Source organism: Anser brachyrhynchus (assembly GCF_964034855.1).
Source record: "Anser brachyrhynchus genome assembly, chromosome: 2".
Classification (NCBI taxonomy): Eukaryota; Metazoa; Chordata; class Aves; order Anseriformes; family Anatidae; genus Anser; species Anser brachyrhynchus.
Genome location: NC_137695.1, coordinates 36,573,716 through 36,589,362, shown reverse-complemented (window position 1 = coordinate 36,589,362; position 15,647 = coordinate 36,573,716). Strand labels below are relative to the sequence as shown.

Genomic DNA, 15,647 nt, shown 5'->3' with positions numbered 1-15,647 from the left:
AGACATGACATCCTCTAAGAAACTAAGCTTTAAAAAAAATGTAAATAAAAAGCAATACATGAAAAAAGTGATCTGTGTTTTCTTCAAAACCAAGTCTTCCTCTGGTTCTCCCAGGTATTAAAATTTCAAGGAACTGAAGAAACTGAAATTTGCTTTCTGTGTTAAACCAGATCTTGTGGCCCAAGTCATTCTGGCTTACGTTAGGTAGAGATCTTGTCAGGCAGTGGTGATACGCTCCAGGTTAAAAAACTTTTTTTTTTCTTCTAAAAAGATAGACACGTTTATCTATGCTATTTTGTAATAAATAGGCTCAACATATTCTTCTTACTAGGAAATAGCATGAGCATCCCTGCCTTAATAAACTGCCTTGCCATGTGTTTTGCATAAGCTAGTTAACATTTTGATATTAATGATTAAGTGGAAAAGTTGTAGTTGAGACACTCTGTTTGGAAGTTCTGAAACAAGTCGTTTGTTCAGTATGTCCCTGGGGTATGAAAAAGGGAAACATGTTGAGTACAGTTAAATGATGAAGTCCTAATGTAATACAGGAAATTTAGGAAGTAAGAATTCGTTAATTATCTCCCATTTGGAATGAACTGATTCACTTCCTTTACTACAGATGTGAAGGAATTTCTCCTTTCTCTTTTGCTTTGCTTTTTGTTCAGCTCTTACTGAGCAGCCTAATTTATGATGTGGTTAGGTAATACGACTTTGCATATTTATCAGTAACATTGGTTAACTATCTGATCTTTGAAATATGCTCCATCAAGCACGAAAGAAAAAAAAGTCTACTAAAAAAAAACTATTTTTATCATATATATATATTTTCAAACTTCTAAAGTTATTCAGAATGTTGTTTTACCTGTAGTTAGGAGAATAAGCTTGTTTTGGCCAAGTGAGTTTCTGGATTAACAGAGTCCTGCTTGCCAAGTTATAAATAATACCAGCTTCCACTTTCTGCATCCTTTGTTCCAGTTTCCCCCTTGGAGCCATATTACAAGGTTAGGATTTGGAATAGCCTGGTAGCAAAAACCACATATAAAATAGATATTCTTTCTCGTAGGTCTTTTTTTTTTAATTAGCTATCAACTGAGTTATATTTCAGCAGCCTCACCCCAGAATTTCCATTTTTGCCATCTTTAAAGTTTTTCTGGACCTAAAATAGTCAGATTTGAGATTTTTCTGATACCTATAGATTTTTTTCCCAGTGTTGGCTTGGTGTAGGAGTTTGTTCTCAGTGATGGTTATAACGTTACATATATATATATATATATAAACACATATAAACATATAACCTGCTCTGAGTGCCCCTGCTTGAGCAGGGGGGTTGGACCAGATGACCTCCAGAGGTCCCTTCCAGCCCTAACCGTCCGGTGATTCTGTGATGCATAGGTCAGGTGCTCAGTCCTGTTGCGACTGAGTTTCTCTCTCTCCTCCTTCCTGTGCCATGCCTGCAGAGGGAGCCCAGGAAGGCAAGCAGGCTAATTCTAGATAAGCAGTTCACATGTCTGTTGTTAGCTGGTGTGAATTTTTTTCCCTCGAGTGCAAATATATATGGCAATCGACTAGCAAGGTGATAAAACCAACGATAGCTAGGCAAGATCCGTTTCAGGGAGACAAAGTATGTAAATCATCCTGCACTTCAGCCTCTCAGTTCCTACACAGCCTTCGAGCCCCACGCTGCATCTAGTGAAGATGAAGAATATTGCTGTGTTCCTTCTGTGCAATCCTGTTTGATTTGTGCTCTTAGCAAATCCTGTTAACTCATCTTTGAATACAGGTAAACGTGGGTTCTGGTGAGTTCAGACTACAAAGAGGATGTTCTTCCTTAGACTGTCTGACAGCTTGTCGTCTGGGTTGATGTTAACTGGTATAATCCAAATATAATCATTGTTCTCATCCTTCAGACCTGTACTTTAGTATCCTCTGTTTAGGTTTGCTGCTTGTCTTGGCTTTGCTAGATGTGGTGGTAGTCTTGTCTTGGATGAAGCTGTCTGAATCTGTCATCTCTGTCTGTGTCCTTACAGCTAAGTCCTGCCATTGCCTGATGCTGTCAAGCTGCTGTTGTCTTTTTTCAGCAAAGCTGAATATATTTCATATAATGATCTCCCATCCACATATCGACCAGACTCGAACCCACTTTGCTTATGAAACTTGATAAGAAACAGTTCAAGGTGGCTTGGCTGCAGAGAATGTTTAAGTTTAGCAGTAAAAATCTGTGCCAAAAGACTATGGGCCAAATTCGCAGACGGAGCTGAGCAGTTTCCAAGCTGACACACATACATGCTGCAAACGTTGCATGCGTATGTACAGCACCTTCTTCTGTATAAATGGGATTATTCATGTAGAAGCAGAAATATTCAGCAAAGAAGTGTGCTCTTGAAGGCTCTTCCCAGGTAATGAGGTAGACACGTATTTATCTGCAAGCTCTGTATGTGTTAGTCCCCTGAAATGGCCCATTTGTGGTTTTGGTGGGAAGTAGAAATGCAGCAGTTAATTTTCTATACCTCCCCTCTGCTCCCTCAGGGGTGACTGGCATGTGCTCTCTGCGTACATTTGGCTTTTTGTTCCCTCTCCTATACCAAGTTTTCTCTTCTTCCGAAGACCTACGTCCTCTAATAATTGTGTAACGTTCACTTTAAGAAATTTCTTCCATTTTTTGTTGCAACAATAGTGTCTCCCAGGAGACGTTGTTTAGTAGGCTTAAAGCTCTTGTTAGGATTCGCGGGCAGGATTTAGTGAAAGAAATGGCTTCCATCAGTAATAGACTCCTTAGGGTGCGAGGGAAATACAGCTAAGTAGCAGCAGCACATAGCTTATTTTGGAAAGGCATTAACATTCTGCAAACATTGAAATATCTCTTTATTTAAGAAGTGCTCAATTAAGTCACAGAAACTTGTGTTGCCTTTATTTTTAAATGTCAATTTTAAAGCCACAAAGCTGATGAAGTCTAGTTATGGATAAAAATGGGGCTGACATTGCATCTTTAACATACGCTGTTAATTTCTTAAACATTTTTATACATCTGTGTGGCTCACAGATGAAATTTCCACCCCTAATTTCCTGGCTTTTGAGCGTAAGTCAGAGCATTGACATTCCTTTGAAAACTATGATATCTGTTCATACTGAAAAGCTTTAGAAAAGATTCAATGATAGTGACTTATTGGTAATTCGTTATAAAAATATAACCTGGTCCCGATTTTAGTTACAAAAGTAATTCATAGTAATGAGTCTCAGACTTATAAAATAAAATAAAGCCACTTTTGCATTGAAGAAGTGCCAAAAATCAGAACTCATCTGAAACCACTGTTTTGTGTTTGTTTGTTTTTCTTCTGTATGATTTTCATCTTTATGAAAACTTTTCTTTTTTTCTTTTTTTTTTTTTTTCCTTAATGATTCCAGGCCTGGGATTCTAGATTTAAGCCTGGAGTGAATTTTTGGCCTTCTTATAAATCTTAAAGAAAGGGTTTAACACTACCAACTGGCTTTTTAATGGTTCGACCCTAAGTCTTGTCCCTTTCACCCCTACATCCCCCCCAGAAAAAAAGGCTGGAATATTTGAAAACCTCATAATTGGCATTGCATTTTGCTCTGAAGAAATTGGCTCTCAGACCTCCTTTCCTGTTTATTTTGATTTTAATAGATTACAAGGTATAACATTTATGCAGTTTTAATAGGTTTATAAACGTACTTACTGCCTGATCACGTTGGGCAGCTGATGGCAGCGAGTCCTGGCAGCAAGCGCTGAGGATGCTGTGGTTGGCTGCAATAGCTGCAGCCGTCTGTCAGTCCTTCCACTTGTAAAGGAGATGAAAGGGCGAAGTTCTCGTGGGTGGTCAGAGCTGACCCTAGGAGAGAGTTGGCAAGGCCCATTTTGATTTGCAGCTGTCATTTAAATAGCTGGCTAACTATTGGTTTATCTTATTAATTAGGATAAATGCCTTTCTGGGGAGTCGTATATGTGCAGTCCTTTTTGACTGACTGCATGAGGAAGGTTTTACTTCTCTATATTACGGCCAACTTCTTTGAAACTTGCACTAGCCCAATCTCAGCATTTACAAAAGTGACCCAATTTCCCACCCACAGAAAACTTCTAACTTTTCGACCTCCTTCTTTTCTTTTTCTTTCTTTCTATTTTTTTAAAGTACAACATGAAATCAATAATTATTTTTAATTTGGTGGAAAAAACACTTTGTAGAATTGCCTTTAGCGTTTAACGAATCTAAGATCTAAAGAGTGATATTATAATCAAATATGCCCAAAGATTCAAAATAGAAATATTTTTAGACATAAAGAGAACTCTGAGGCTTTCATATTAGTGCTGTTCATGCAGAAAACCCTTATATTTACCATCTGAGGGTATTCAACATTGCTTTGTAGCTTTGTCAGTAATCCTAAAACTGCACTGTTTCAGCCAGTTAGAACATACCGTGTGAAATGGGCTTTTTTTTTTTTTTCTAATAAATCTTACCAGTGGTGAACCATGTCTTTCTAAAATACGGTACATGACTTAAAGACAGGAAGTGAAATTTAATATATTTTCAGTCAAAAAAAAAAAGTCAGACCTCAGCTAGTGTGTATTTTCAGAGCCTGTTGTAATTAAAAGTACTTTTGATACCCAGCATGACGGAATTCTTAAATCTGTACAACGATTTTAAATGTCTTTGGTTTTGTTGTGGATTTAGATTCAGGTGAATCGTTCCCCAGTTACACCGTTACAGAATATCTTCTAAGATTAAAATCATGTATGTATAAGCTTCTGTGCAATAAAGTTAATAGACTTTTACAATTCGGACCATTAATTTTTCCTCTTATTCAGCTGGATTTGCTTCAGTATTCAAATGCAACTCCTGGCCAAACAGTGACCAAAAAATTACAGCTTCCTTCTCATGTTAACGAGCGTTGCTACTGATGAAATAATTTAGAGCTTCATTGTTCCCTCTCCGGGTGACTAATTTAAAGGAGAGGAAACTCTGTGTTACAATTTAGGATCTCCTTTCTCCTCTCATCAAAGGCAACTGGGACTCAGAAATGAATCTGTAAGGATCCACCTTGCTTCTGGTCCACCAGGGACTCATCTGTTTTGGGAGCTTTGGTTTGAGGAAGATTGCAAAACAGTGTGTGGCAATTTGGGGGGTTTCCCAATAAGCCTGGTTAACTCAAGTAGTATTATCTCAGTGACATGAGATATTACGTATACAATTCGCCTGTATAGCATTTTCCTCTGTGGATAACGCATGAAGGAATCCCAAGGGCCTTCTCTTAGACCTAGTCATTTTCTGAGAATGCAGAAGATAAAAGCAAGCCACCCATTGTTTGCTGGTAATAGCAATCAAAAACGCAACAGTAACCAGCACTGGAACTGGGCACTGAAACGGAGCGAGAGACATGCCAGAAACTAATATGGTTTAGATTCTAAACGTGTGTTTAATTTTTGTTACTCGAAGTTGTTTGAAAAATACGTTGTCTTTTTGTAATGACAAAGCTCATTCCTCTTCATAGGTATCAAAGCAACTAACGTTTTAGTACAGTTTCCATATGTTATGCTTTCAACAATGAAGTAATCATATGGCACAGACAGCTGTTGTGCAGAGTGCCATAACAGCACGTTAAACAGAGTCCAGCAAAGAAAGATCTGTGCAGCTAAGCTACTTTGTAAGTTTCAAGTGGACAGTAGAAATGTAAAATAACTGGGTTCCTCCCCCCAGAATGAACTGAGGACTGAAAGGAGGAGGAATTCAGTGTTCGAACCTTTTCTGTTTATGGCTGTCCTGTCAATGTGTAGCCAAATGAATCTGAATTTGGAGCAGAACTGCTATTTATATCAGAATCTCTTTAGTTTCTGTCAGCAGGTGGTATTTCTGAACTCCATGTTAGGGTGAATCAGAGTAGACTGTGAACCATTAAATCCGCTATTCATTTGATAATCCGCAACAGCTTTTTCTTTGAGCCATGAAGATTGCCTCAATACTGATATTTGTAGAGGGAGCTTGCTCTTTTGTGGTCTGCTGCTTTTTTTTAAGGACAGTATGCTGCAAAATATTCCATTATTAAGATTTTATATGTGTTTGAAATTAGCCTTGGGAATCAGGACAATCAAGTCAGTGGAAACAAGTACAAGTTGATGGGTTGCTTGGTTTTTGTTTTGTTTTGTTTTTTAAATCATGCTACACATTCAGCTCCTACACACTTAAGCACAGGATTGGTGATAAGCAACAGACTGCCCACTGAGGAGGTGAATGCCTCACTCTGAGCATTTCACAAGTGTTTTGTCAGAGTGGAATAAAGTCTCCTGCACTTTGCAGACTTGCAAACTCAAAAATTTATATAAGCACAAAACCCTAACTTTAGCCATTCACTTCAAAAAATCTTCACCTGAATTAGCATCTTTGAAATGCTCAGGTTAAATTATTACACCTTACATTAATGTATTATAGTATCATGCAGATGTAATTGAAAAAATAATGAAAAGTAGAAATACGAGATCAAATCCCAGGGCTCTTTTATTAAATTGTCGCTGAGAGGCGGGTTGAGTGCTACATTTTTGTGTGTATGACTTACGGGGTGTCTAACGTAGTAAAGCACGAACCAACCAAGTTCTACTGTAACTTGAAAAAACACGCTTTCAGATGTCTGAGGAACCATCTCATTAGTTGTTCAGATTGACAGAAGTTTCTACTCGCTTAATTGCTCGTTCTGAAGACTGAAGAACTTGTATGGTATGTTTTTATTAAAAAATTAGATATATAGACCCACTCTTGTATAAACAGAAAGAGCAAATAACTAAGCCATGCTTCGCAAAATGAAGACCAGACCAAATTCTGTTCTCTAGCATAATGGAAGTTTGTCTGAATGCGTTCGGTATTTCAGGCCTGCAAAGGACGATAAAATATATGATAAAATATCTTGAGGCAACTGCATTGTGGTCTGTGGCAAAGCTTCCCTCCGAGGGACTCCACTGGTGCCAAGATTTCACATTTTCTGTGCAGATGACGAAAGAGAACTTTGTTTATAATTATTGGAGCCAAAATGGTTCCATCTAATTGCAGGTTTGGGGGCCTATATTAGTCCTGCACGCTAATTAATATATACATGTGTTTGCCCAGCATTTAGCAGTCTGAGGCGTCTATTCTAACAGAGCCTTATGGGTGTTCTTGTAAAAAGTAAATGCATAAATAATAATTAAAAAAATAATGAGGGGCATTGTGCTAAACAGTTGATCTACATATGAGTTGACTATAATATATGTGTGTGCTGAGAGTTGGTATGAGATTTTAGCACAAGCTTTTGGCTGAGGTCGCGCCTGAGCATGAATAATAAGTAAAATCTGGGGTAGTTTCTAGTTTCTGCCTTAAGGAATAAAGCTATGGTGGGAGGTTTCCAATAACAATGAAAAATAATAAGTAAAAGTGCAATTATTTCCTATAGGCATTTTCTTAGCACAGGTGGGATTTGTTCCCAGCAACAGCTATAAAGAGGTAGTTTTTTCAGAGCTTGATGCCACATTTCCCTGACTTCTAGGGAGCCAGGCTTTAACCTTGTACATATCCAACTCTTTCTTCCCACAGAGCGAAAAATGCACAAATGCCTATTGCTGTGTGTGTTTGACTGAGTACTTCACAAAGAGATCTGTCTTTCCAGCAGTCATCTCCTGTCAAATGGCCATACAGGTTCCTTAAAGAGGCAAGAATGTGTTATGTTGGTTACTCACTGGCAAAAGCACACCAAAACATATATATTTTATATATAAATATAATATATAATATATATATATATATTCTCAGGACATAGGGAAACTTGGGCTTGGAGGATCTCTGGAGCAGAGATGATTTTCTATCACATGCACAGCACCAGTGCTTTTGTCATGTGCTTGGGAATGACTGTGTGGCAAACAGTAATTAATAACTCATCTTAAAGCCCCAAATCTAGCAGGTTGAAATTGTCATGAAGGCCAAGACCACTTAGTCAAATCTGCACAGATATCTTGATGTCCTCTTACAGTGACCACCAAAGTGACTGGAGTTACAGGACTGCTCTGACTTGCTGCTCCTATTTCCTAAGAAAAATTTCTAGAAATTCCAATTTCTGTTGAAATTCTCACGGAATTCTAATAAAGCAGTGGCAGTAGGTAAAAGTAACTTCCAGTGACAGATTAATTTCTCGTCCCGATTGCTGGAGATAAGCAACAACATCCAGCGAGATTGAAGAGGGAACTCTGGCAACAAGGTGTTGCTGAGGGTCAGGAGTCAGGATGAGAGGTGGAATGGGTATGCAGAAAGGAAAGGGATTGGCCTAAAAATACAGACAGGACAAAAGTTTTTGTCATTTAATGAAATGTAGCTGTGTTACCTGGGTACCTAGGTACCTGCTCTGTGGTTTGGCTGGACCTTAAAAAGAAGGATGAGAGCTGGCCTAGGCCTGATGGCAATTTTTCTTACCAGGGTGCCAGGGAGGCACCCATGTGGTGTTGGTTTTGTTTTGTTTTTTATTGTCTCTCAGGCAAAACTGGAGTCTTTAAGCGCTCTGCAATCCACAGCCCCCATCTGCCCTACAGGAGTTAACTGGTTTGGTTTGGTTTACAGTGAGCTGGGAACTCCCCAGAGGCAGCTCCTTTCAGCTGAGGATGGACCAGGTGAAAGAGGAGTGTTGGAGAAGTGTTGGCAAGGAGGAACGGGGGAAGTTTTCTGCAGCACAGCAGTGTCTCTGTGACCTGTGGGAAGTTGTAGTCTGGACCAAAAGCTGCAAACTGCCTGGCTGGCGGGCTGCCCTGAGCTTGTTCTTCTGCAGAAGTCAGATCCATCGCTGATGTTTTTGGCCGGAGGGTCTATGGGCTGCTTCACTCTTTCTCCCTCTGCAAGTGCTTGGTAACGGTGACACGTTTTGCTAGAGCAGAGTGAGGAAGCTCTCTCTAAATTACCTCTTACTTTTTCAGAGGTTTGGGATCCCCACTGATCCCAGGTTGTAACCGTGTAAAGATGGAGCAGGATGATGGGGATTCTCCTGTAACTACGCTTTATCACGTTTTCACAGGGACACATACCATGATAACCTCCCCTGCTTAGTCCTTTATTTAACTTCATCCTAAACCAATTTATAAGTGAAGTACAAAAAGGTTTACACTGCATTTGGAAAATCAAATTATTTTAAATAGCTGATAGAGGAAAATAGGGCTGTGCTATGAGGAGAAAATACATGAACACTATTTTTTTTTATTCACAGTTTTTCTTGTAGCTTTCTTCTGCACTTTCTGATCTTTCTTTTCCTGCTTTATGGGTGAGTTTCCCTTAAAATTCTGTTAAATTTCTGATTTTCTCTTTAACTTGGCAGGAAAAATGTGTTGAACACGGTTTTCTGTAAGAAAATGTTCTGGAAAGATTGACTCAGTCTTCTGATTTTGTGCTGTCTGCGTCTTGCTAGAGGAGAAGGTGCATCAAAAATTTCACGTCGCATCCTACTTATCTCCTTCACTTTGGGTAGCTTTGCATGTTACCTGTTCATTGTATTTCCTCTTCCCAGTTTGTTTGGAGCATTCTTGCTTGATACAGACATAAAATGCACCAGCAAATGTAGAGCTACTGTGCAGTAGATTTGTATCTTAGTTGCACATACCTGTAATGAATTGTATGGGAGTTTCCACAGTACTCTCCCTGAGGAACAATTTCATTGAAAAATAACCATGTTGTCTAGACTATATCAACTCATAAAATCATCACTAGTTTTGATTTTTGAGCTACAAAGTAGTAATAGAACCATGGCTCATAGATTTAAAGTACTTCCAAGTGCAGGAACTGTTTTATAATCCCCATCTTAGTAGTCTAACCTGGCAAACCATTTTTAACAGGGTGAAGAACAGAAATTGTACAATAAGCTGAAAGTAAAGATTATCTTTTGGGGTTTGTTTTTGGTATAGAAGTGCCTCCATTGTACATGATCTTTCTTTGCCCAAATGTGTTAAAAAAAAAAAAAAAAAAGCCACCGGTTTTGTAGAATGCATGTTGTCTAAATGTTACTGCCTTTCATGGCTTGTGGCATAATTGGTTTAATGTAGGAATAGCTTGACACTCAAAAAGGAACTTCGGTGGTTCTGGTTAACAATGACAGCATTCAGGTTTGTGTGTTTACACTGCAAGGGCCAATTGGTGGAAAGTTTAAAAAAAAAACTATTTAGATTTATGAATAATGTGCTAATTACCTTAAAAATTACTAACTGAAAGCACAAATGTATTTCAGAAAGCTGGAAGCTGGAGTTGAGCACAGGGAACTTTTAGGTGCTTATTTGAAATGTATATCTGTATATGCATACATATATACATGTATGCACACGTTCACATAAAACACTACACTGCGAGATTGAATGGGATTTATTTGCACCATTCTAGTACGGAAGAGAGTGAACTGAAGAAAACACGCCAGCTATACTAGTGCTGTATGTCTGCATACTGAAAGCAGTTAGGGTTTTCAAAGTTTTTACGGTGCCTAGCAGAAAAAAAATCCTACTTACTTAGGCCAGCACTTCAATGTGCTGAAGATGGTGAAACTTAAGCAAATGTTTGAGTTTTCCTTGCACTTTAGCCAAAGCAAATCAGAAGTAGAAAAAAGCAAGGGCTAACGTACCATTTCACACTTGATGACTTAAAACACAGAGAGGTTTATTTCACAGGGGAAACAGTGTATTATGAGTTGATGTTAGCCAGTACGTGATCACCGAAGTGATGTAAAATGCCAGGAAAAACAGTGGTTTAGCTCTCGTATGTTACCAAGCGAGGTATGGGCTAGCTGACCCCAAAACTAAATATACTCTTGTCTTCTTAGCAGTTGTGGCCTTGCAGTTGAGAGACAACACCCTAACTCTTGCTGAAGATCAGATCTGATGCTTTCTCCACACTAGCATAGCCTCTGTCTCGTGAAGTTTTTCTTAACATAGTCAGACAGCATCAATCAGAGCAGTTTCCCAACACTTCTGCCTCTAATGCCAAAGGATACAAGAAGCCAAGGAGCAGTGGAAAATAACAACTTGAAATGTACTTTAATTTCAACCGTAGGCCAGTGATATATCATCTGAAACAACTCACACCTGCTAACATGTGTTTCATGCACCTGATTGAAACTGTGATAGCTTCAAAGAAAGGTTTGTGACAGCATACCAAAGGTAGTGCAGATTTTGTTTTATCAAAAGAAGAGACGGGAGACATGACTCCCTACTGAATGTGTTCTTATGTTTGGATGTTAAAAATGAATATCTTTTTCAGAAGAAGAACATAGGTTTAATTATAAAAAGTTTACATCTCTCTTGTAGATTTTATGTGTAGGCAGGAAGACAAAATCCTCACTCAGTAATGAACTCAGTCCTTGCTATTGTTTCTGAGTTATTCTGGGTTATCTTTCAAAAGTTAAGGAGTTTCTTAAATCTAGGTGGTCAGAGCATTTAAAGGCAGGTAGAACAAAGTGCTAAGTGTATTTTTGTCCAAAATAAACCCTCCCAGCCTTCAGTGCATTGACGTGGAGAATCTGCCATTGCCTCCCTCGTTGCTGGGCAAGGGTCTGTAATCCTCCCAGGGCGTGAAATTCCTCCTACCCCAAACTGCTTAAAGAGCGCTGAGCCACCTCGGGTCTCTGCAGCTTCACTACACCGTGGTCCTCCACGGGCAGGCAGCCGCAGGAGGGGTTGGCACGGTTCAACCCCTTGGTTGCACCAGCTTGGTGCATCCTTTTTGGGGTTGCACGCTGAGAAATGGGAAGCACCTAGCAGTTGGGGTAGGTGAGGACTGTGTGCGTTGCAGGTTTTATGGCCTGTGCTCTAAGTGGCTGAATGGCTTTTGTGCAGCTGTAAAGCATGTTTAACCTGATGTTATAAAACACGTCTCCAATGCATTTTCATAGCTTCATAAACTGCAGTTCATTTATGTAGGTACTTTTTATTGTAATCCTTTATCTTAAACATGAAACTGTTTCCTGATACTGCTTCTATTTTTTTCCTTCTTTTTATGAAAAAAGGGGAAAGAAAAAGAACACAAAAACTGCCCCTTTTTGTTATATGCATCAGGAGAGTCCTTAAGTACAGTAACAGTGCCCTGAACATGTATTTTTGTATCTGTAACCTCAGAGTGCAGGCCTAGCAACTAAAAAGCCAAAATAACATTAATTATGGATGTTCTTCGCTGTGGTTTGTGGAGTATAAGTTTGGAACAGATGTTTTGGGGGGAGAGAAAGGGGGAAGAAGGATGGATTTATTTTTTTTCTCAGCCCCAACTGGTTTTAATTCTTTCTTGAACATTTTGAGACTATCTTTAAACATTTGCCAGAGTTCAATTAACATCCCGTGACTAAAGGTGGAAAATGTCCTGCTTTGTTTTTCTTCAAACGTATACCTGCTCGTGTGGCTCATGCCAAAGCCAGAGAAAGAAAGGATTCCAGCTGGCACAGGTTTTATTGCTGCTACATTAATTTACAGGTTAAGCCTTGAGTTGGGAGGGGTCTGCTGGATTGATTTATTTATTTACTTTTTTATTTTCATGATTTAAAAAAAAATTGCCATGTAAAACACTGCCGTTTAATTACAGGAAGCTTATGCTCTCTTTTGGTGAGCGTTTAATAGCTTATTCTTGTTTATACGAAGTTGTAGAAATCTACATTTAAAATATGTTTAAAGTCGAGATTGTGTTCTTGGGTTTATCGTGTTTTTCCTGTACTACGTATAAACAGAAGATTGTACATTATTGAAAGCCCTTTTTTGTGGAAAACAGGATTGGGAAAAAAAGTTTATATAAGAATGCAAAATAACTTCCCGAGACTATTGGCGCAGTGTGACCATAAAACCTCAACAGCACATTGTGCAGTGACATTACAACAATTTGCTTTAGCACCTCTGCAGCGTTTTCAGAAAGTCCTGTTCTCCAAAACATATGCCACGGTATCAGTTGACTGTTTTTGCCAGAATTGGTTCTTTACATGCATGTTTTTGTGATTAGTTGCTGTTTCACTACTAATTGAAAATAGAGATTTTTTTTTTTTATTCAGCTTGTTGCATATATGTTTTATTTGCATTTATACATTCAGTAAGTTACAGCGTATCTGTTTATAGGGGTGTGCAAACTGCTCGTAATGGATTTGTAATCGCTGGGTTGGGATTTTCTGTGTTTTACTTTCAAAGAGTGCCCTTTGGTATGCGTATATCAAGACACATTTATACAAAGACAGATATCCACCTTACCCCTATATTGGCTCTAGCAGAATTTTTTTAACCCTACCTTGATAAGCTTTGATTTTTTTGTAGCCCAGAAAGTAGAACAGATCTAATTTGGAAGGAGCTGCCAGTTTTACCGACAGCAAATAAGAATATGTAATACTAATACCATACTAATAATACTTCAATGAAAAAGCATGATGTTTATTTTTTACCATTGTTATTTTCCTAGCTTTAGCTCCAGGATTTTGGAGTGATTTCCCAAGTGGACTTGCTCAGCTGAAATCATTCTGCGTGAAAATACAGCGTGCACTTCTGTTACGCCTCCAGGATCTGAGGTCTTCCTGTGATTTCCAAAGCAGATTCAGACTTAGTAAGACCGAATGCATCTTAGGTCACTTAAAACACAGCATGTTCTTACGCTGAGCATTTAAATTAAACCTTAAAGGTGCATTAAAATTCAGGAATAGACCAATCTACCATTTTATGTAAAGCACTAAGGTTGACAGTGGGTGCATTGCTGTATTTGTGGGTCGATACTGGTTGAGGTACCACAATTCAGACCAGCTTTTCAGGCCCTCTCTATGACTATCCAAGTTGCAGTTGCCATTTCTACGGCTACTTCGAGTGCCTCTGAGAGGATGTCCAGACACCCCTAAACACCTCCTTGCCTGCTTAAACGTTCCCCCTCAGTAGAGCAGACCCTGGTGGCTGAAAGCTACTCTTCAATTGAGGCAAACAAACGAGAAAAAGTCATTTTTTGTCTAACAATTCTCTAGAGCCATTTTTTAAGTACTTTGTGCGTTTAAATAATGTTGAAAGTCATATTGCTCTTTGTATTCGAATCCGTATGCACATCGTTACACGAGGCACATTTTTGAAATGCTCGTGGTGCTTATTCACTAACTGAGCCTTGCAGCAGCCAGAAACAATAGAAAATTAGTTCCTCTAAATAGTCTTCGTTCCTAAACAGCTCGTTATTTAGTGCCTGACACTTGATCTCTGCGTGGAGAGGACTGGAAGGAAGGGCGGGTACTCCAGAAGCCATTTTTCTGGCCAAATCCTGCTCTGACTAGCGTTGTGAGGAAGGGCAGGACGCGGGTGGAGCTGGCACGGGCGCGCTGCCCGGCAGCGGCACCGCAGACCACACAGCCACCGGGACCCGCTGCGCGGGGGCTGGCAGCATCCCCGAGGCATGCCCCTCGCGTCCCCACAGCTTCACGAGGGTCCAAGTCAGTAATAAGCAGTAATTGCTGTTTTGATGGCTCTTTTGTGATCGCACTGAGGGATGGAGGTCTCTGCCAGCCTTGGCAGGCGCCCATTTGACAAACCATAACCATCTCAAGCGGTTCCCTCAAGTGACAGCAGGGCTGCCAAGCATTCAGCTGGCTCGGAGAGCAAATCTGCCTCTCGCTCGGGAACGAGGTTCAGAGATGCTGGCTGGGGTAAGAGCAAAGACAACGGTGTGCGTTGTGCCTGGCTGACAAAAGTCCAGCCTCACCACGGGGAACCTAGCGCTCACTTCATGAAGGGGCTTAATCCAAACCCCAATATGCATTGGCAGTCTAAAATACCAGCACTACGCACTCATCTGCTTAAGCTACCCCCTTTTTTTGTTCTTTTTTTTTCTTGTATTCCACGTGCACACATCATTTTTTGTGAACATCAGTGATTAAAATGGTTTTGGAAATACAAAAACTTAATCTGAATGGACATGTCACCAAGGCTGAAAAACGTTTTCTGTCCTCTAGCTCCCTTCTCCTCCCAACCCCCAAAAGAAAAAGCAAGCTAAGGAAACCCCATCTTAGGTTCATTGGATGATCCAATGTTGGGAATTTGTTGCTGTTTCCAGAGCCCAGTGCATTGTGCCACCCATAGCAGCTCCTGGTCCTGCTGCAGCTCCTAAAGTAAAGACTTGCCTAGCAGCTGCGACACATGTTATTTAACTGCTTTGTTTCATTGCTCCTAGCATTTATTTCCTGTGCTTTCTGTAAAGGAAGAATATTTTGTTTCGAATGACTCTATGCCCTCGGATCACCAGCGGGTGTCAGCTGTGGGAATGTTCTCCCTGCTGGTGAGCACGGTGGGAGGCTGGGCGCATCCATGGACATGTAGGGAAGGACTTTGACAAATCTGAAAATGTGCTTTAGTGGTAGACCAAAATTCACATAACATTAATAATTCACTTTTTTTTTTTTTTAAATCAAGGAAGCTGTCACGGTATATGGGAATGCAAGCTTCTTAACATAAGAAGTGCTCTCATAAAACTGGTTCTGTGAAATACAAACTGCGAGTCCCGCATGGGACAAAGTGTGAAGCTGAATTTTTATGAGAGATCATTGGAACAACCGTGAACTTTCGGTGACACTAGCTATGTTGCTTCCCGCTGCAGTAAGCTATTTGCTCTTAGTTATTCATTGTATGCTTGAATGTATGCTTTCTGGTCACAAAAGCAATTGGCAAG

At 39.7% G+C, this 15,647-nt stretch overlaps 1 protein-coding gene across 1 annotated transcript in view; it reads left to right on the top strand.

Moving 5' to 3' along the window:
- JAZF1 (JAZF zinc finger 1) overlaps positions 1-15,647 on the top strand; it is a 191,052-nt gene that overhangs the window by 160,867 nt on the left and 14,538 nt on the right. The gene's annotated exons all lie outside the window — the stretch shown is intronic.